The 22,453-nt window shown below is 34.9% G+C and overlaps 1 long non-coding RNA gene across 1 annotated transcript; it reads left to right on the top strand.

The window, feature by feature from the left end:
* The first annotated feature begins 5,603 nt into the window (after positions 1 to 5,603).
* On the top strand, positions 5,604 to 21,599 carry LOC139501469 (uncharacterized). The gene is made up of 3 exons (XR_011658576.1): positions 5,604 to 5,725; positions 6,853 to 6,960; positions 21,441 to 21,599. It is a non-coding gene; the product is annotated as an uncharacterized lncRNA (long non-coding RNA).
* The last annotated feature ends 854 nt before the right edge of the window (positions 21,600 to 22,453 follow it).

Raw genomic sequence — 22,453 nt, 5'->3', positions numbered from 1 at the left:
AGTCAATAGACCATGATAAATAAACCAGAGCCAAACAATCTCAGTGGAAATGAGATATGCCAATGTAGGTACAAATACAAATACATTCTAAATATCTTTGACGATAATATTATTTGATTCATTTCAATTGACCTAAACAAAAACAACTTGTAAACTATGCAAACAGTTTCAAAGATAATAAACTATAACGTTGAAAAACAGGGGTAGCTAGGGCAGTGTAAAACAGTGAGATGTGCCAATGCCAGTACATTACTGTATACCGGATATCAAGAACATGAATCTAGTTGTTCCTATTAATCTGAACCTGAACTTATCAAATACTTAATACATTGATGCTGATGCTGCAAAAAAAAAATTGTCTGAATTTCTCAATCACTATACATTAATTCATTATTCTGACCCTAGGCAAAAAAGTCTGTGTCATAGCTCTTAAAAACGTGATCAAGAAGCACCATACCAAACTTAGCCTCAAGTGGTTGGACTTGACAAGGGATCACTTAAAATCACATCATGTAGAAATGCACCTAATGTCTTGAATATAAAATTAAATATCAAATAAACGAGACAGTTTAACATAGAACACAACGGAGGAAAACACAGAACACTTTTTTTTGGTCAGAAAACACTTAAAATATTGTTGTCGCTTTGACACATTCCCCATTTCCTTTCTCAATAGGCTATTTGCCAATTCCCGTAATTGACCTGTAATTAGAGATCCCTTTTTTGTTGTCTCCCTTTGTGAGGGACATTACTTATTATTTACAATGGAGAGCTAGCAGAAAGAGCAAATTAACCTGAGCGTAATGTGAGTAATCTATGAGGGTTTCAAATCTTTTAATTACATTAATATGTTGTTTAGCTAAATACTTTTGACATCAGAAATTATTTTTCACGAAAAATTAGTTAAACCGCTGATACATCACTTTCAATTCATCATGCCTTCCGTTGGCAAAAGCCAATTTTGTCCGGTATGGAACCAGTCTACGATAGACAAAGGGAAGTAATATGTTTAAAAAGTGTGTAATAACAGAATCAAATCGGTAATTGGCAAATGGACTATTTCATTCAAGTACTGGTCACATTGATCTGTGTCCACATTTGCTAGGAGACAAACATTATCTTCGTTATGTATAAAGCTAGAGAGTCCGATAAAGGGTGAGACGAATAATCAATGACTCAATTATAATTATGAATAAAAAAAAACACATTAATTTCGTTTTCTCTATATATTAATTCTATCTTTCGGCTGCGTTGAACATGCTCTTGGCTTTGAATTCCCGCAAGCTAGAGCAATAAAGGCATACATTATACCCTTGCTTTTGTCGAAACGGTAACCATGTTATATTTTCACTCTTTATAACGATCGCATGGATTAGATGTCAAAAGTCTTGGAAAAGTCCATGATTTAGCAATATGTTTGCTTTCCTTCATCTAGGTTTTGTTTGTGTGATATCATCTATGAACTCGATGAGTTGAGTTTCGCATGGTAATTTTTTTTCGGAACCAATGCTGCATTGGATGTAGGATATTATGTTTTTCCGAGTGATCCATGATGTTGCTGGTAATTATGTGTTCCATGCTTTTTCAGGCTAAACACTCTAAAAATACTGGGCGGTAATTTTCTGCTTTGTACTTTCGACCTTTTTTAAAGATAGAACAGACGTTGGCCAATTTCCAGTCTATAAGATGCTACTGAATATTGGTGCTATATGGACTCACCAGATCGATACTTAACACAAATGATATATAGGCATTTGTCAAATGGCAACAATAGAAATTACTGAAAGCTTGTCCAAAGCCCAATGTGATCTAATAAGATAATAAGTAAACCATTTCTTCAAAGAATAAAATGTCAACCAGTACACCTACAACTGATTTACGTGTCAAGAAGTCAAGATTAGTTTTAGAAAATCTTTATCTTTTAAAAATGTAGTCAGATGAATTAAAAAAAAAACGAAATTGATACTATAAATCAGAAAACCATTAATAAAGGACAACATAAGCTAAAATTATTGATAGCTATATAGGTTATGGGATTCCTTTTCGAGGTATTTGATTAAAAAAACTAATCGGGAAAAGGCTAATCCTGACTTTACTTTGTATTTTACATCGGCATTATTTTCGTCTCAAATCGTAAGAAAAGAAAAATAGACTCTGCTTCAATTTTGGTTTATGACTTTTTATGATCTATTGAAGTTTTCTATAAAAGTGAGTGCTATGGAGCAAAATATTTTAGCCTGTATCGTAGAAAAATACCGAGGAGTCCAAACATCTTACAAAATCTCCTTAACCGGAAATTACAACATCCTCAACTGTAGGAGTTAATCATTGAAACCTGAAAATTTTGGTGATTATAGCAAACAAAGTTTAAATTATTATTTTATTTTTTAGCAGGGTGTTGATGTTTTTTTTAAATGCCTTTTTTTCATTATAGGAGCCGTCTTGGTGTTTTCTGAAAGATGCCACCACTATCATGAGTGCATGGACAAACAATGTACTGGAAATAACACTCATATAATATGTCAACATGACTTATGTACATGTGTCTCTCATATTTGTGAGTATAACATTATAGACTTGTAACATGCAGCAATATCATATTTCACTACCATTGCTTATAATGTCTATATAAATAGACTTTTTACAACAAAATGCCTTGAGTATGTAGGCAAAGGTAATTTCTTTGCCTCGCTAACTTATTAGCTGAACCGTGAAATCATTATATGGCTAACTATACTACCCTCTTTTCGGAGTAGTCTAGTCCTACAGACATATTATATATTGGTTATCTGTCGGACTAGTCTACTCTTAAAAGAGGGTAGTATACCTAACCTAATAATAACTTCACAGTTCAGCTAGCAAGCAAGCTAACCAAAGATATTACATTTACCTACACACTCAACGCATTTTGATGTAATTAAAAAGAAAATCAATGGTCTACCATACTAACTTGGTACTTCAGACGTAGTGCGGTTCGGTTCATCTACATGAGACTCATTTGTGATGCTCTATTGTATTTGTGAGACGGTCGAACTAGAAAAAACAATTGTTTCCTTTAAACGGGCTCACATACATGTAAAGACTACGTCTAGTATTCAATCTCTGACTTTCAAGTTCAGTATAATCAAAGATGTTATATAGCCTCGTTGGTATTATCAAAACGTGTCGTTATCTGAGGTCATACAAGATTACTGTGTTATCAATATCTTGTCTAACTCTGCATTTATGTAATGGATATTCATAACAGTAACGGGGTTGAGTTCAATATCGTAGCTGCTATCAATATTTATGTAACAACTAGTATATAGCTCCATGTTCAATATTGAAAATCTACGTAACACTACGTAGCTGCTACAATATTGAACTCAGCCCTGATAACCCATGTTCAATCCACCAAATTCTACATTTGAGAATACCTGTACCGAGTCAAGAATATGACAGTTGTTGTCCATTCGTTTGATGTGTTTTATCATTTGATTTTGTCATTTACTTAGGGACTTTCCGTTTTAAATTTTCCTCGGAGTTCAGTATTTTTGTTATTTTACTTTTTACAGCTTCACTGGTGGTAAGCGGATGGTCGTAACTTAAAGTTACGACCATCCGAAGATGGGAGACAACTCTAGGGAAACATTTTTCTTTTCCGATTTTCGTGCAGTAAAAAAATATTTCAGTAAAACCGCTTGTCTCATACATACAAATCGTCAGTGCGTTGATATTGAAACAAAATTTGATACATAAAAACATTCTAATTTTCGTAAAATGATCATTCAATAATTCGAGCATGATGGTCGTAACTAAAAAAACAAAAATGTTCAGGATGGTCGTAACTTAAAATTGTGATGGTCGTAACTCTTTATTAAATAGGATCTAATAAGACAAGTCAAGAGTTTTAAACGTGTCTTTTGTTATATGAATATATCATATGATATATTTGTGAAGTTGATTTCACTAAATGATAAAAACTAAAAGAGGTGAAGAGAGGGATACCTGTAAAGTGCGAAAGGAAAGAAAATTGGAACGAATCGAAAATACAAAATGAAATGACCAATCACTGTTACTTAAAATATAATGTATAAAATCAACCAAGAGGCAACTAATTATAAGCTGTTAAGTTTAATAACAATATAAATTCTCAAAAGTGGAGAATTCATTTTAACACACAGCTCTGGTTATGATCATTCTTAGTTACGAATTAAGAAAAGGCGATTTTAACAAATTTGACATCAGATGAAATAACAGTATCCTGATCTATTTTCTTTATATATTGCATGTATTGAAAAGATAAACTTTTTTTAAAAATTAGTATGTACCTACTAGGTGGAATTTAAAAGAAAAATCTACAATTTAAAATTGATACTTTAAGTCGAAAGAGCATAAGTAAGGAGCCAAAATAATGTTATGGGGATCGTTATCGAGACAAGACCATATCCGCGAATTCGCAGGTCCGTAATCGAATTAAACAACATACATCTTATTCTTAGCCTGGATTTTGAGAAGTCGTATTGTCATTTGGTATATAGTCAAGCTAATTATAAGGTGCAAATTCGAAGTTCAGGTATAATTATTACCCGTGGTTTTAGAAAATTCTGAATACGCCTATTGGTACCATGCTATCCGCTATACATCTTTGTCTTTCTTATGGAAAATACCATGAACCCTGGACCACACGTTTTTTATTCCCAATTCATAAAGGGAATGATGCATCCGATATTAATAACTATCGAGGAATTAAAATTACTGATTCATTGGGGAAGCCTTTTTAATAAGATACTTGATACACGTCTTTGTAAATCCTTAGATAAATATCTTATCATTGATGAGAGCCAAATTGGGTTTACCAAACAAAAAAAAAACAAAAACAAAAACACGATCATCTGACCATATGTTCATTCTAAAAACTATTATAAATAAGTATTGTAATACAAAAGAAGGTACAATGTTTGCCGGCTTTTGATACTGTCATTCTCCAAGGGATAAAACTTAAGCTATTGAATATAGTTAGAGATTATGATAAGAGATCTCTTTAGAACTAAAACAGTAAAACAGGGAGACAATTTGAGTCCAAATTTGTTTAAAATTTTTAAAATGAACTTCCTGATTGTGTTAAAAGTTCCCCTGATCCAGCTGTTGTTTATTCACGACCAGCCTATTCTTTACTATACATATGCTGATGATCTTGCCATTTTTTCAACTTCAGCAAAAGGACTTCAAAGTAAACTTGATGGATTAAGATCGGTGTTTGAAAATTAATCCCAATAAAACCAAGCCATAGTATTTAGGTAGGCACTTAAAGTTAACCATCGAGAGACGTTAACCACCGAGAGTCGGTTTTTAGACCCGCCCAGTGCACCTAAGCACGCCTACTTTTGGAGCTCTTTAGTATGAAGATAAGAAAAATATACGAAATTACGGAACTGTATACCCTGTTTTATCCTTGTTGTTGGTGTTTCTTGCGCATGCGCACAAAGCACGGTGATAGTTACGGTTACTGACTCAGGAACCTTGTATATTATATACGTTTAATAAACTGGATCCTTGTTGTGTTCAGTTATCGATACACTACGATGGAATTACGGACCAGTTTAACATAAACATGGTAAATAGATAATCATAATTGATTAAGAAATAACCTGGAAGAAGAAATGAGTTAACTATTGATTACAACAGAGACGAGAATGCCATCGTGTTTGTTCTGCTAAAAAAAGCAGGAACATTGGAGTTTATGGTTAGATTTTAAATATTTATTGTCTCCAAACTGGGTAAATTTGATATAGTAACACCCCCCCCCCCCCCTTTTTTTAAATAACTCGAGAACCACACATCTCGCTCGCTTAACAAAGTAACAATAAGAAATAATTATTGTTAGTTTCAAGAATAATTAATTGTCAAAACTTATCCCCTCCCCGACATCAAAGGAAGTTAAATGTATTATCCCAAAATTAGACCAAATTTTTATGATATAAGGACGTCTTGACAGGCTATTATTTTATTTTGTTTTGTTGGGGTTTTTTTTGCTTTGACGTCTTCCTCCTGTATGAAAAAAAACATAATAGACCCCCCCCCCCCCCTTTTTCCCCCATAATATAGCTTTTTAAGAAGTCATAACTATTTGGACTACCCCTGAATATATTTCAGACAGACTCTTCTCTAAAAAAATGTAAACATGATTTGAGAGAAATCTTTGGAATAGTTTTTTAAATGATTTAATTATTATGTCATGTATATATAAATTGACATTAACATAGTTATAAACTGAGACTACTAGTATAACACATAGTGTTATAGTAGTTGTCAGCTATAAACTTTCCATTGTATTGACCAATATGACTAACTCATATGCTCTTTCCCATAAATGTCACAATATCAATATATTACAGTAAAACTGATAGTTTGATGACATTGTTTAAGACTATTGACCTCAGGTCAGCCTAAACTGAGTTTAAAACTGTAATTTATTCATTAAAACAGTTCAAGACATGTACCTTCTGAAATGTGATTGCATCAAAATTAAACCTAAGGCATAACATACTTAGTGTACAGGAAGTGCCACCAAATAAATACTGATTTGTAAAATAAGATGATGATATTTGTGAAGTCAAAGATATTATAGCTAGTTATAACTGGTTTTAGATATAAATCTGAGTAAAAGGTTGATTTATATGTGCTCTTTCATGTTTAGATTATAATTTAAATTTAATCTTTTGAAGTTTTTTTTATAATATTAAGACATTAAAATCACAATTATTTATTTATACACAAAAAAATAATTTTTGTCCTTTTTTAGTTGAATGACTGTACACAAACATTATACACACATTATTTTGATAATTCTGTAATGTTTTTTTTCTATAGCCCCAGAATGTGACAAAAGACTTATTAATCCAGATTTACAAAAAATAGAAATAGTTCAGCTACCATAAGACTGCTATGACAAAAATTTTGCAGTTTCCAGAATTTGAGGTAGAGTATAGCTAGGAATAGTTTGAGTATGCAGATGCTTAGTTTGCCATAAACAATTATGCCCTTGATACAAAAGCAGAGGAAACAAAAAAGTATGAAAATAGTTGAAAAAAGTAATCATTATTACCTAGTCATATACTGTAAATAGAAAAAGAGAAAAGCACTGGTTATGATTTGGTATTTTTAATAGCATTATCATTTGTCCATAACTTGGAATATATACTGGATTGAGCTTGACATTTATTTAATATCATTGACACATGGTTGCAAGAAATGAAAGATGGTAATTTAAACCTAGCAATTTTATTAAGATTTAAAAAAAAGCTTTTGATTTGGTAGAATATGACTTTCTTTGTTTAAAGCTCGACATGTATGGATTTAGTGAGACTACTGTTAGTTTTTTTAAGTCGTACCTGAATAACAAAAGGTATACATTTGTAATGTTAACTCTGAACAACAACATGTAAAATTTGGTGTTCCCCAATATTCTATACCTTGTCCTCTATTGTTTGTGCTATTTATAAATGACATTCCCTTATGCATTAAAAATTGTGAAACAGACCTATATCGTTGTATATGCTGATGACACCACTATTCATAAATCAGGGGGAAACATCTAGAAAATATAAATGATGATGTTCAAGAAGATTTATACAGGGTTGAAGAGTGGTGTAAAATGAATAGCATGTTCATAGATGCAAATGAAACAAAATGTTTGATTACTGGAACAAAGCAGAAACTATTCAGACTTTTCAACCAAACTTGATAATAAATTAAAGTATTACAAAATTCTTCATGTGAAAAAATATTAGTTTCAAAATTGACAGCCCACTAAGTAACTGGAGAAATCAAATTGACCAAGGTTGTGCTAATATATCATCCAGAATATACCATCTTTCTTAAATACATTTTTTTTTATATAACTGCAAGAGAACATAATACAATGAGTGTTCTGCCCCTAATTGACTACTGTTGTATTATTTGGGATGAATGTAAAAATTGAGGGATAACAAGGATTTTAAAAATCCAAAAAAAGGGCACCATGATAAATTCTAGATGCAGATCCGTTATCCCTCTTGGTATATAGGAGCACTATATTCTATGTTAACCTCCGCCAGTAGGTATAAACAAATACTGTTGATAGACGGTATATAGGAGCACTATATTCCATGTTAACCACCGACGGTAGGTATAGACAAATACTGGTGATAGACGGTATATATATAGGAGCACTATATTGTATGTTAACCACCGACGGTAGGTATAGACAAATACTGTTGATAGACGGTTTATGGGAGCACTATATTGTATGTTAACCACCGACGGTAGAAATAGACATATACTGTTGATAGACGGTATATAGGAGCACTATATTGTATGTTAACTACCGACGGTAGGTATAGACAAATACTGTTGATAGACGGTATATAGGAGCACTATATTGTATGTTAACTACCGACACTAGGTATATACAAATACTGTTGATAGACGGTATATGGGAGCACTATATTGTATGTTAACCACCGACGGTAGGTATAGACAAATACTGTTGATAGACAGTACATAGGAGCACTATATTGTATGTTAACCATCGACGGTAGGTATAGACAAATACTGTTGATAGATGGTATATGGGAGCATTATATTGTATGTTAACCAACGACGGTAGGTATAGACATATACTGTTGATAGATGGTATATAGGAGCACTATATTATATGTTAACTACCGACAGTAAGTATAGACAAATACTGTTTATAGACGGTATATGGGAGCACTATATTGTATGTTAACCACCGACGGTAGGTATAGACAAATACTGGTGATAGACGGTATATAGGAGCACTATATTGTATGTTAACTACCGACGGTAGGTATAGACAAATACTGTTGATAGACGGTATATAGGAGCACTATATTGTATGTTAACTACCCGGCGACACTAGGTATAGACAAATATTGTTGATAGACGGTATATGGGAGCACTATATTGTATGTTAACCACCGACACTAGGTATATACAAATACTGTTGATAGACGGTATATGGGAGCACTATATTGTATGTTAACTACCGACAGTAGGTATAGACAAATACTGTTGATAGACAGTATATGGGAGCACTATATTGTATGTTAACTACCGACGGTAGGTATAGACAAATACTGTTGATAGACGGTATATAGGAGCACTATATTGTATGTTAACTACCCGGCGACACTAGGTATAGACAAATATTGTTGATAGACGGTATATGGGAGCACTATATTGTATGTTAACCACCGACGGTAGGTATAGACAAATACTGTTGATAGACGGTATATATATAGGAGCACTATATTGTATGTTAACCACCGACGGTAGGTATAGACAAATATTGTTGATAGACGGTTTATGGGAGCACTATATTGTATGTTAACCACCGACGGTAGGAATAGACATATACTGTTGATAGACGGTATATAGAAGCACTATATTGTATGTTAACTACCGACAGTAGGTATAGACAAATACTGTTGATAGACGGTTTATGGGAGCACTATATTGTATGTTAACCACCGACGGTAGGTATAGACATTTTCTGTTGATAGACGGTATATAGGAGCACTATATTGTATGTTAACCACTGACAGTAGGTATAGACAAATACTGTTGATCGACGGTATATAGGAGCACTATATTGTATGTTAACCACCGACGGTAGGTATAGACAAATACTGTTGATAGACGGTATATAGGAGCACTATATTGTATGTTAACTACCGACGGTAGGTATAGACAAATACTGTTGATAGACGGTATATAGGAGCACTATATTGTATGTTAACTACCGACACTAGGTATATACAAATACTGTTGATAGACGGTATATGGGAGCACTATATTGTATGTTAACCACCGACGGTAGGTATAGACAAATACTGTTGATAGACAGTACATAGGAGCACTATATTGTATGTTAACCACCGACGGTAGGTATAGACAAATACTGTTGATAGACGGTATATAGAAGCACTATATTGTATGTTAACTACCGACAGTAGGTATAGACAAATACTGTTTATAGACGGTACATGTATATGGGAGCATTATATTGTATGTTAACCAACGACGGTAGGTATAGACATATACTGTTGATAGATGGTATATAGGAGCACTATATTGTATGTTAACTACCGACAGTAAGTATAGACAAATACTGTTGATAGACGGTATATGGGAGCACTATATTGTATGTTAACCACCGACGGTAGGTATAGACAAATACTGGTGATAGACGGTATATAGGAGCACTATATTGTATGTTAACCACTGACGGTAGGTATAGCCAAATACTGTTGATAGACGGTATATAGGAGCACTATATCTTATGTTAACCACCGACGGTAGGTATAGACAAATACTGGTGATAGACGGTATATAGGAGCCACTACCGACAGTAGGTATAGACAAATACTGTTGATAGACGGTATCAAAGAGCACTATATTGTATGTTTACCAGCGACGGTAGGTATAGACAAATACTGTTGATAAACGGTATATAGGAGCACTATATTGTATGTTAACTACCGACAGTAGGTATAGACAAATACTGTTGATAGACGGGATATAGGAGCACTATATTGTATGTTAACCATCGACGGTAGGTATAGACAAATACTGTTGATAGATGGTATATAGGAGCACTATATTGTATGTTAACCACCGACGGTAGGTATAGACAAATACTGTTGATAGACAGTATATAGGAGCACTATATTGTATGTTAACTACCGACAGTAGGTATAGACAAATACTGTTTATAGACGGTACATGTATATGGGAGCATTATATTGTATGTTAACCAACGACGGTAGGTATAGACATATACTGTTGATAGATGGTATATAGGAGCATTATATTGTATGTTAACTACCGACAGTAAGTATAGACAAATACTGTTGATAGACGGTATATGGGAGCACTATATTGTATGTTAACCACCGACGGTAGGTATAGACAAATACTGGTGATAGACGGTATATAGAAGCACTATATTGTATGTTAACCACTGACGGTAGGTATAGCCAAATACTGTTGATAGACGGTATATAGGAGCACTATATCTTATGTTAACCACCGACGGTAGGTATAGACAAATACTGGTGATAGACGGTATATAGGAGCCACTACCGACAGTAGGTATAGACAAATACTGTTGATAGACGGTATCAAAGAGCACTATATTGTATGTTAACCAGCGACGGTAGGTATAGACAAATACTGTTGATAAACGGTATATAGGAGCACTATATTGTATGTTAACTACCGACAGTAGGTATAGACAAATACTGTTGATAGACGGGATATAGGAGCACTATATTGTATGTTAACCATCGACGGTAGGTATAGACAAATACTGTTGATAGATGGTATATAGGAGCACTATATTGTATGTTAACTACCGACGGTAGGTATAGACAAATACTGTTGATAGACAGTATATAGGAGCACTATATTATATGTTAACTACCGACAGTAGGTATAGACAAATACTGTTTATAGACGGTACATGTATATGGGAGCATTATATTGTATGTTAACCAACGACGGTAGGTATAGACATATACTGTTGATAGATGGTATATAGGAGCACTATATTGTATGTTAACTACCGACAGTAAGTATAGACAAATACTGTTGATAGACGGTATATGGGAGCACTATATTGTATGTTAACCACCGACGGTAGGTATAGACAAATACTGGTGATAGACGGTATATAGGAGCACTATATTGTATGTTAACCACTGACGGTAGGTATAGCCAAATACTGTTGATAGACGGTATATAGGAGCACTATATCTTATGTTAACCACCGACGGTAGGTATAGACAAATACTGGTGATAGACGGTATATAGGAGCCACTACCGACAGTAGGTATAGACAAATACTGTTGATAGACGGTATCAAAGAGCACTATATTGTATGTTAACCAGCGACGGTAGGTATAGACAAATACTGTTGATAAACGGTATATAGGAGCACTATATTGTATGTTAACTACCGACAGTAGGTATAGACAAATACTGTTGAAAGACGGGATATAGGAGCACTATATTGTATGTTAACCATCGACGGTAGGTATAGACAAATACTGTTGATAGATGGTATATAGGAGCACTATATTGTATGTTAACTACCGACGGTAGGTATAGACAAATACTGTTGATAGACAGTATATAGGAGCACTATATTATATGTTAACTACCGACAGTAGGTATAGACAAATACTGTTGATAGACGGTATATTGGAGCACTATTTTTTATGTTAACCACCGACGGTAGGTATAGACATATACTGTTGATAGATGGTATATAGGAGCACTATATTGTATGTTAACTACCGACAGTAGGTATAGACAAATACTGTTGATAGACAGTTTATGGGAGCACTATATTGTATGTTAACCACCGACGGTAGGTATAGACAAATTCTGTTGATAGACGGTATATAGGAGCACTATATTGTATGTTAACCACTGACGGTAGGTATAGACAAATACTGTTGATAGACGGTATATAGGAGCACTATATTGTATGTTAACTACCGACGGTAGGTATAGACACATACTGTTGATAGACGGTATATGGGAGCACTATGTTGTATGTTAACCACCGACGGTAGGTATAGACAAATACTGTTGATAGACGGTATATACATTGTAGGAGCACTATATTGTATGTTAACCACCGACGGTAGGTATAGACAAATTCTGTTGATAGACGGTATATAGAAGCACTATATTGTATGTTAACCACCGACAGTAGGTATAGACAAATACTGTTGATAGACGGTATATAGGAGCATTATATTGTATGTTAACCACCGACGGTAGGTATAGACATATACTGTTGATAGACTGTATATGGGAGCACTATATTGTATGTTAACCAACGACGGTAGGTATAGACATATACTGTTGATAGATGGTATATAGGAGCACTATATTGTATGTTAACTACCGACAGTAAGTATAGACAAATACTGTTGATAGACGGTATATGGGAGCACTATATTGTATGTTAACCATCGACGGTAGGTATAGACAAATACTGTTGATAGATGGTATATAGGAGCACTATATTGTATGTTAACTACCGACGGTAGGTATAGACAAATACTGTTGATAGACAGTATATAGGAGCACTATATTATATGTTAACTACCGACAGTAGGTATAGACAAATACTGTTGATAGACGGTATATTGGAGCACTATTTTTTATGTTAACCACCGACGGTAGGTATAGACATATACTGTTGATAGATGGTATATAGGAGCACTATATTGTATGTTAACTACCGACAGTAGGTATAGACAAATACTGTTGATAGACAGTTTATGGGAGCACTATATTGTATGTTAACCACCGACGGTAGGTATAGACAAATTCTGTTGATAGACGGTATATAGGAGCACTATATTGTATGTTAACCACTGACGGTAGGTATAGACATATACTGTTGATAGATGGTATATAGGAGCACTATATTGTATGTTAACTACCGACAGTAGGTATAGACAAATACTGTTGATAGACAGTTTATGGGAGCACTATGTTGTATGTTAACCACCGACGGTAGGTATAGACAAATACTGTTGATAGACGGTATATACATTGTAGGAGCACTATATTGTATGTTAACCACCGACGGTAGGTATAGACAAATTCTGTTGATAGACGGTATATAGAAGCACTATATTGTATGTTAACCACCGACAGTAGGTATAGACAAATACTGTTGATAGACGGTATATAGGAGCATTATATTGTATGTTAACCACCGACGGTAGGTATAGACATATACTGTTGATAGACTGTATATGGGAGCACTATATTGTATGTTAACCAACGACGGTAGGTATAGACATATACTGTTGATAGATGGTATATAGGAGCACTATATTGTATGTTAACTACCGACAGTAAGTATAGACAAATACTGTTGATAGACGGTATATGGGAGCACTATATTGTATGTTAACCACCGACGGTAGGTATAGACAAATACTGGTGATAGACGGTATATAGGAGCACTATATTGTATGTTAACCACTGACGGTAGGTATAGCCAAATACTGTTGATAGACGGTATATAGGAGCACTATATCTTATGTTAACCACCGACGGTAGGTATAGACAAATACTGGTGATAGACGGTATATAGGAGCCACTACCGACAGTAGGTATAGACAAATACTGTTGATAGACGGTATCAAAGATCACTATATTGTATGTTAACCAGCGACGGTAGGTATAGACAAATACTGTTGATAAACGGTATATAGGAGCACTATATTGTATGTTAACTACCGACAGTAGGTATAGACAAATACTGTTGAAAGACGGGATATAGGAGCACTATATTGTATGTTAACCATCGACGGTAGGTATAGACAAATACTGTTGATAGATGGTATATAGGAGCACTATATTGTATGTTAACTACCGACGGTAGGTATAGACAAATACTGTTGATAGACAGTATATAGGAGCCCTATATTATATGTTAACTACCGACAGTAGGTATAGACAAATACTGTTGATAGACGGTATATTGGAGCACTATTTTTTATGTTAACCACCGACGGTAGGTATAGACATATACTGTTGATAGATGGTATATAGGAGCACTATATTGTATGTTAACTACCGACAGTAGGTATAGACAAATACTGTTGATAGACAGTTTATGGGAGCACTATATTGTATGTTAACCACCGACGGTAGGTATAGACAAATTCTGTTGATAGACGGTATATAGGAGCACTATATTGTATGTTAACCACTGACGGTAGGTATAGACAAATACTGTTGATAGACGGTATATAGGAGCACTATATTGTATGTTAACTACCGACGGTAGGTATAGACACATACTGTTGATAGACGGTATATGGGAGCACTATGTTGTATGTTAACCACCGACGGTAGGTATAGACAAATACTGTTGATAGACGGTATATACATTGTAGGAGCACTATATTGTATGTTAACCACCGACGGTAGGTATAGACAAATTCTGTTGATAGACGGTATATAGAAGCACTATATTGTATGTTAACCACCGACAGTAGGTATAGACAAATACTGTTGATAGACGGTATATAGGAGCATTATATTGTATGTTAACCACCGACGGTAGGTATAGACATATACTGTTGATAGACTGTATATGGGAGCACTATATTGTATGTTAACCAACGACGGTAGGTATAGACATATACTGTTGATAGATGGTATATAGGAGCACTATATTGTATGTTAACTACCGACAGTAAGTATAGACAAATACTGTTGATAGACGGTATATGGGAGCACTATATTGTATGTTAACCACCGACGGTAGGTATAGACAAATACTGGTGATAGACGGTATATAGGAGCACTATATTGTATGTTAACCACTGACGGTAGGTATAGCCAAATACTGTTGATAGACGGTATATAGGAGCACTATATCTTATGTTAACCACCGACGGTAGGTATAGACAAACACTGGTGATAGACGGTATATAGGAGCCACTACCGACAGTAGGTATAGACAAATACTGTTGATAGACGGTATCAAAGATCACTATATTGTATGTTAACCAGCGACGGTAGGTATAGACAAATACTGTTGATAAACGGTATATAGGAGCACTATATTGTATGTTAACTACCGACAGTAGGTATAGACAAATACTGTTGAAAGACGGGATATAGGAGCACTATATTGTATGTTAACCATCGACGGTAGGTATAGACAAATACTGTTGATAGATGGTATATAGGAGCACTATATTGTATGTTAACTACCGACGGTAGGTATAGACAAATACTGTTGATAGACAGTATATAGGAGCCCTATATTATATGTTAACTACCGACAGTAGGTATAGACAAATACTGTTGATAGACGGTATATTGGAGCACTATTTTTTATGTTAACCACCGACGGTAGGTATAGACATATACTGTTGATAGATGGTATATAGGAGCACTATATTGTATGTTAACTACCGACAGTAGGTATAGACAAATACTGTTGATAGACAGTTTATGGGAGCACTATATTGTATGTTAACCACCGACGGTAGGTATAGACAAATTCTGTTGATAGACGGTATATAGGAGCACTATATTGTATGTTAACCACTGACGGTAGGTATAGACAAATACTGTTGATAGACGGTATATAGGAGCACTATATTGTATGTTAACTACCGACGGTAGGTATAGACACATACTGTTGATAGACGGTATATGGGAGCACTATGTTGTATGTTAACCACCGACGGTAGGTATAGACAAATACTGTTGATAGACGGTATATACATTGTAGGAGCACTATATTGTATGTTAACCACCGACGGTAGGTATAGACAAATTCTGTTGATAGACGGTATATAGAAGCACTATATTGTATGTTAACCACCGACAGTAGGTATAGACAAATACTGTTGATAGACGGTATATAGGAGCATTATATTGTATGTTAACCACCGACGGTAGGTATAGACATATACTGTTGATAGACTGTATATGGGAGCACTATATTGTATGTTAACCAACGACGGTAGGTATAGACATGTACTGTTGATAGATGGTATATAGGAGCACTATATTGTATGTTAACTACCGACAGTAAGTATAGACAAATACTGTTGATAGACGGTATATGGGAGCACTATATTGTATGTTAACCACCGACGGTAGGTATAGACAAATACTGGTGATAGACGGTATATAGGAGCACTATATTGTATGTTAACCACTGACGGTAGGTATAGCCAAATACTGTTGATAGACGGTATATAGGAGCACTATATCTTATGTTAACCACCGACGGTAGGTATAGACAAACACTGGTGATAGACGGTATATAGGAGCCACTACCGACAGTAGGTATAGACAAATACTGTTGATAGACGGTATCAAAGATCACTATATTGTATGTTAACCAGCGACGGTAGGTATAGACAAATACTGTTGATAAACGGTATATAGGAGCACTATATTGTATGTTAACTACCGACAGTAGGTATAGACAAATACTGTTGAAAGACGGGATATAGGAGCACTATATTGTATGTTAACCATCGACGGTAGGTATAGACAAATACTGTTGATAGATGGTATATAGGAGCACTATATTGTATGTTAACTACCGACGGTAGGTATAGACAAATACTGTTGATAGACAGTATATAGGAGCCCTATATTATATGTTAACTACCGACAGTAGGTATAGACAAATACTGTTGATAGACGGTATATTGGAGCACTATTTTTTATGTTAACCACCGACGGTAGGTATAGACATATACTGTTGATAGATGGTATATAGGAGCACTATATTGTATGTTAACTACCGACAGTAGGTATAGACAAATACTGTTGATAGACAGTTTATGGGAGCACTATATTGTATGTTAACCACCGACGGTAGGTATAGACAAATTCTGTTGATAGACGGTATATAGGAGCACTATATTGTATGTTAACCACTGACGGTAGGTATAGACAAATACTGTTGATAGACGGTATATAGGAGCACTATATTGTATGTTAACTACCGACGGTAGGTATAGACACATACTGTTGATAGACGGTATATGGGAGCACTATGTTGTATGTTAACCACCGACGGTAGGTATAGACAAATACTGTTGATAGACGGTATATACATTGTAGGAGCACTATATTGTATGTTAACCACCGACGGTAGGTATAGACAAATTCTGTTGATAGACGGTATATAGAAGCACTATATTGTATGTTAACCACCGACAGTAGGTATAGACAAATACTGTTGATAGACGGTATATAGGAGCATTATATTGTATGTTAACCACCGACGGTAGGTATAGACATATACTGTTGATAGACTGTATATGGGAGCACTATATTGTATGTTAACCACCGACGGTAGGTATAGACAAATTCTGTTGATAGACGGTATATAGGAGCACTATATTGTATGTTAACCACTGACGGTAGGTATAGACAAATACTGTTGATAGACGGTATTTAGGAGCACTATATTGTATGTTAACTACCGATAGTAGGTATAGACACATACTGTTGATAGACGGTATATGGGAGCACTATGTGGTATGTTAACCACCGACGGTAGGTATAGACAAATACTGTTGATAGACGGTATATACATTGTAGGAGCACTATATTGTATGTTAACCACCGACGGTAGGTATAGACAAATTCTGTTGATAGACGGTATATAGAAGCACTATATTGTATGTTAACCACCGACAGTAGGTATAGACAAATACTGTTGATAGACGGTATATAGGAGCATTATATTGTATGTTAACCACCGACGGTAGGTATAGACATATACTGTTGATAGACTGTATATGGGAGCACTATATTGTATGTTAACCAACGACGGTAGGTATAGACATATACTGTTGATAGATGGTATATAGGAGCACTATATTGTATGTTAACTACCGACAGTAAGTATAGACAAATACTGTTGATAGACGGTATATGGGAGCACTATATTGTATGTTAACCACCGACGGTAGGTATAGACAAATACTGGTGATAGACGGTATATAGGAGCACTATATTGTATGTTAACCACTGACGGTAGGTATAGCCAAATACTGTTGATAGACGGTATATAGGAGCACTATATCTTATGTTAACCACCGACGGTAGGTATAGACAAACACTGGTGATAGACGGTATATAGGAGCCACTACCGACAGTAGGTATAGACAAATACTGTTGATAGACGGTATCAAAGATCACTATATTGTATGTTAACCAGCGACGGTAGGTATAGACAAATACTGTTGATAAACGGTATATAGGAGCACTATATTGTATGTTAACTACCGACAGTAGGTATAGACAAATACTGTTGAAAGACGGGATATAGGAGCACTATATTGTATGTTAACCATCGACGGTAGGTATAGACAAATACTGTTGATAGATGGTATATAGGAGCACTATATTGTATGTTAACTACCGACGGTAGGTATAGACAAATACTGTTGATAGACAGTATATAGGAGCCCTATATTATATGTTAACTACCGACAGTAGGTATAGACAAATACTGTTGATAGACGGTATATTGGAGCACTATTTTTTATGTTAACCACCGACGGTAGGTATAGACATATACTGTTGATAGATGGTATATAGGAGCACTATATTGTATGTTAACTACCGACAGTAGGTATAGACAAATACTGTTGATAGACAGTTTATGGGAGCACTATATTGTATGTTAACCACCGACGGTAGGTATAGACAAATTCTGTTGATAGACGGTATATAGGAGCACTATATTGTATGTTAACCACTGACGGTAGGTATAGACAAATACTGTTGATAGACGGTATATAGGAGCACTATATTGTATGTTAACTACCGACGGTAGGTATAGACACATACTGTTGATAGACGGTATATGGGAGCACTATGTTGTATGTTAACCACCGACGGTAGGTATAGACAAATACTGTTGATAGACGGTATATACATTGTAGGAGCACTATATTGTATGTTAACCACCGACGGTAGGTATAGACAAATTCTGTTGATAGACGGTATATAGAAGCACTATATTGTATGTTAACCACCGACAGTAGGTATAGACAAATACTGTTGATAGACGGTATATAGGAGCATTATATTGTATGTTAACCACCGACGGTAGGTATAGACATATACTGTTGATAGACTGTATATGGGAGCACTATATTGTATGTTAACCACCGACGGTAGGTATAGACAAATTCTGTTGATAGACGGTATATAGGAGCACTATATTGTATGTTAACCACTGACGGTAGGTATAGACAAATACTGTTGATAGACGGTATTTAGGAGCACTATATTGTATGTTAACTACCGATAGTAGGTATAGACACATACTGTTGATAGACGGTATATGGGAGCACTATGTGGTATGTTAACCACCGACGGTAGGTATAGACAAATACTGTTGATAGACGGTATATACATTGTAGGAGCACTATATTGTATGTTAACCACCGACGGTAGGTATAGACAAATTCTGTTGATAGACGGTATATAGAAGCACTATATTGTATGTTAACCACCGACAGTAGGTATAGACAAATACTGTTGATAGACGGTATATAGGAGCATTATATTGTATGTTAACCACCGACGGTAGGTATAGACATATACTGTTGATAGACTGTATATGGGAGCACTATATTGTATGTTAACCACCGACGGTAGGTATAGACATATACTGTTGATAGATGGTATATAGGAGCACTATATTGTATGTTAACTACCGACAGTAGGTATAGACAAATACTGTTGATTCACGGTATATAGGAGCACTATATTGTATGTTAACTACCGACGGTAGGTATAGACAAATACTGTTGATAGACGGTATGTAGGAGCACTATATTGTATGTTAACCACCGACGGTAGGTATAGACAAATACTGGTGATAGACGGTATATAGGAGCACTTTATTGCATGTTAACCACCGACGGTAGGTATAGACAAATACTGTTGATGGACGGTGCAAAGGAGTACTATATCGTTTGTTAACCACCGACGGTAGGTATAGACAAATACTGTTGATAGACGGTATATAGGAGGACTGTATTGTATGTTAACCACCGACGGTAGGTATAGACAAATACTGTTGATATACGGTATATAGGAGTATTGTATTTTATGTCAAACATCGACGATAGGTATGGACAAAATCCGACAAATACTGTATACAGACAGTGTATAGAAGTACTGTATTGTATGGTAAACACTGACGGTTGGTATGGACAATTTCTGTATCATGCATCAATTGTAAATAAAAGTATCATGTGGGTCAGGATCCCTAATAGACCTTGAGATGAGGAACTCAGATGACGTAATTAAAAAAAAATATTAGTCCGCCATACAATTGTGGATGCTGTGATTTTAAAAATGGACATAAATGAACAATAAGAACTGTTTTATAGAGCTGATGTGATGAGAAAAGAAAGATGTAGATTTGACCTGAAATAAATTATTAGAAAGGACAATTTTTTTATTGAATTTTATGATCAGAATTTTGGGATTATTTCATGAGGAGAGTGACATTTTTCACCATCTTCCGGGGTCCAGCAATTTGCGAAAAAAGTAATCTCACTTGCCACCCCGAAAATTTAACCAGACATGTATAAATGTATCAGCTTCGATATGAGCCATCATACATGTTCAAGTAAACGATATGGACTGAGCAACGGAGGAAAACGTTACCATTACGGCCTATGGAGAATTAATTGTAAATGTATACCCATGTGAGTGACACAGGCTCATTGAAGCCTCTAGTTTTAATATTATTAATGTGGAGATCTGGTCTAATTTATCATTTTCTCTATTACATGCATGATAACTGTAACAATTGAATTGAAATAAAAGTGATAATATTTCTATTGTAGGTTATCAAGATTTAGTGTTTCCATACAAGTGACAAAGATTGAACAACAAAAACATCTCAAACTTTACAGGACAGAGTAGACTTTTTTCACTGTGCTTAGTTTTGTCTTTATGTCTAAATTATGATACCTCTGAAAAAACCAATAAAATATGGAATAACATTTATTTCTATCTTATAAAGTGGAGTGAAGAAATAAGGGGTCATTGAAAACATAAGAATATATTGCTATCATATATGCAGATCAGCAGCCCATACATTTGCTATAGCACATAAATATGGGACCAATAATTTCAAGTTGCCTTTTAAAAAAGACCTTATTAATGTTATGCGAGATACCACCAAAGACCACTAGGTGTTGATCAAATGATATTGTAAATAAGAGGGTTGTCCAAAATATTTCCAACAGCTGTTTGATATACACTACCTCAATCAAACCACAATGGTAAAAAAACAGTTTTGGTCAGTCTTAAAAGAAGCAAATATAATTTAGAAAAAGTGCAAGCTGTTGATAAAAACTACAAATAACTGCCAGTCCTAAATGTGGGTGGAGATATTACCATTTAGCACAAATGAGTTTCTGGACTAAAGAAAGTAATTTCGGCACAAACCGATTATACCCTTTCAAAAACTATGTGTAGTCCCTTTTATAAAAGTGGCAGATTATCTTTCTATCTAGAGTATCTATGACAACTAACTGCTGCTCCTAGTGACGTTAGTCTTTGGTTTTTGAAAAGATTGGATATATTGTCACAATTCTTTTCTAAGGTACCGGTCTGATAAACAGGAAGTAGCCAGATTAGCTACTAAATATATGCACACTGAAATATAGTCCCTTAAAATTCCCATGGCTGTGTACATGTTCAGATACGAACTATGAAAATTTTGTTTATATCTTTAGAGAAGTAAAATCAAGTATGTATGTCTTTAGTTTTGTCAAATTACTGTCTTGTTTTGTCCTGTTATTAGGTAACAGTACTGATACAATACTGTAAAAATACGGAGATGTGGTATGAT

Source organism: Mytilus edulis, chromosome 13, assembly GCF_963676685.1.
Source record: "Mytilus edulis chromosome 13, xbMytEdul2.2, whole genome shotgun sequence".
NCBI classification, from domain to species: Eukaryota; Metazoa; Mollusca; class Bivalvia; order Mytilida; family Mytilidae; genus Mytilus; species Mytilus edulis.
This window is presented reverse-complemented; position numbering and strand designations above follow the sequence as displayed.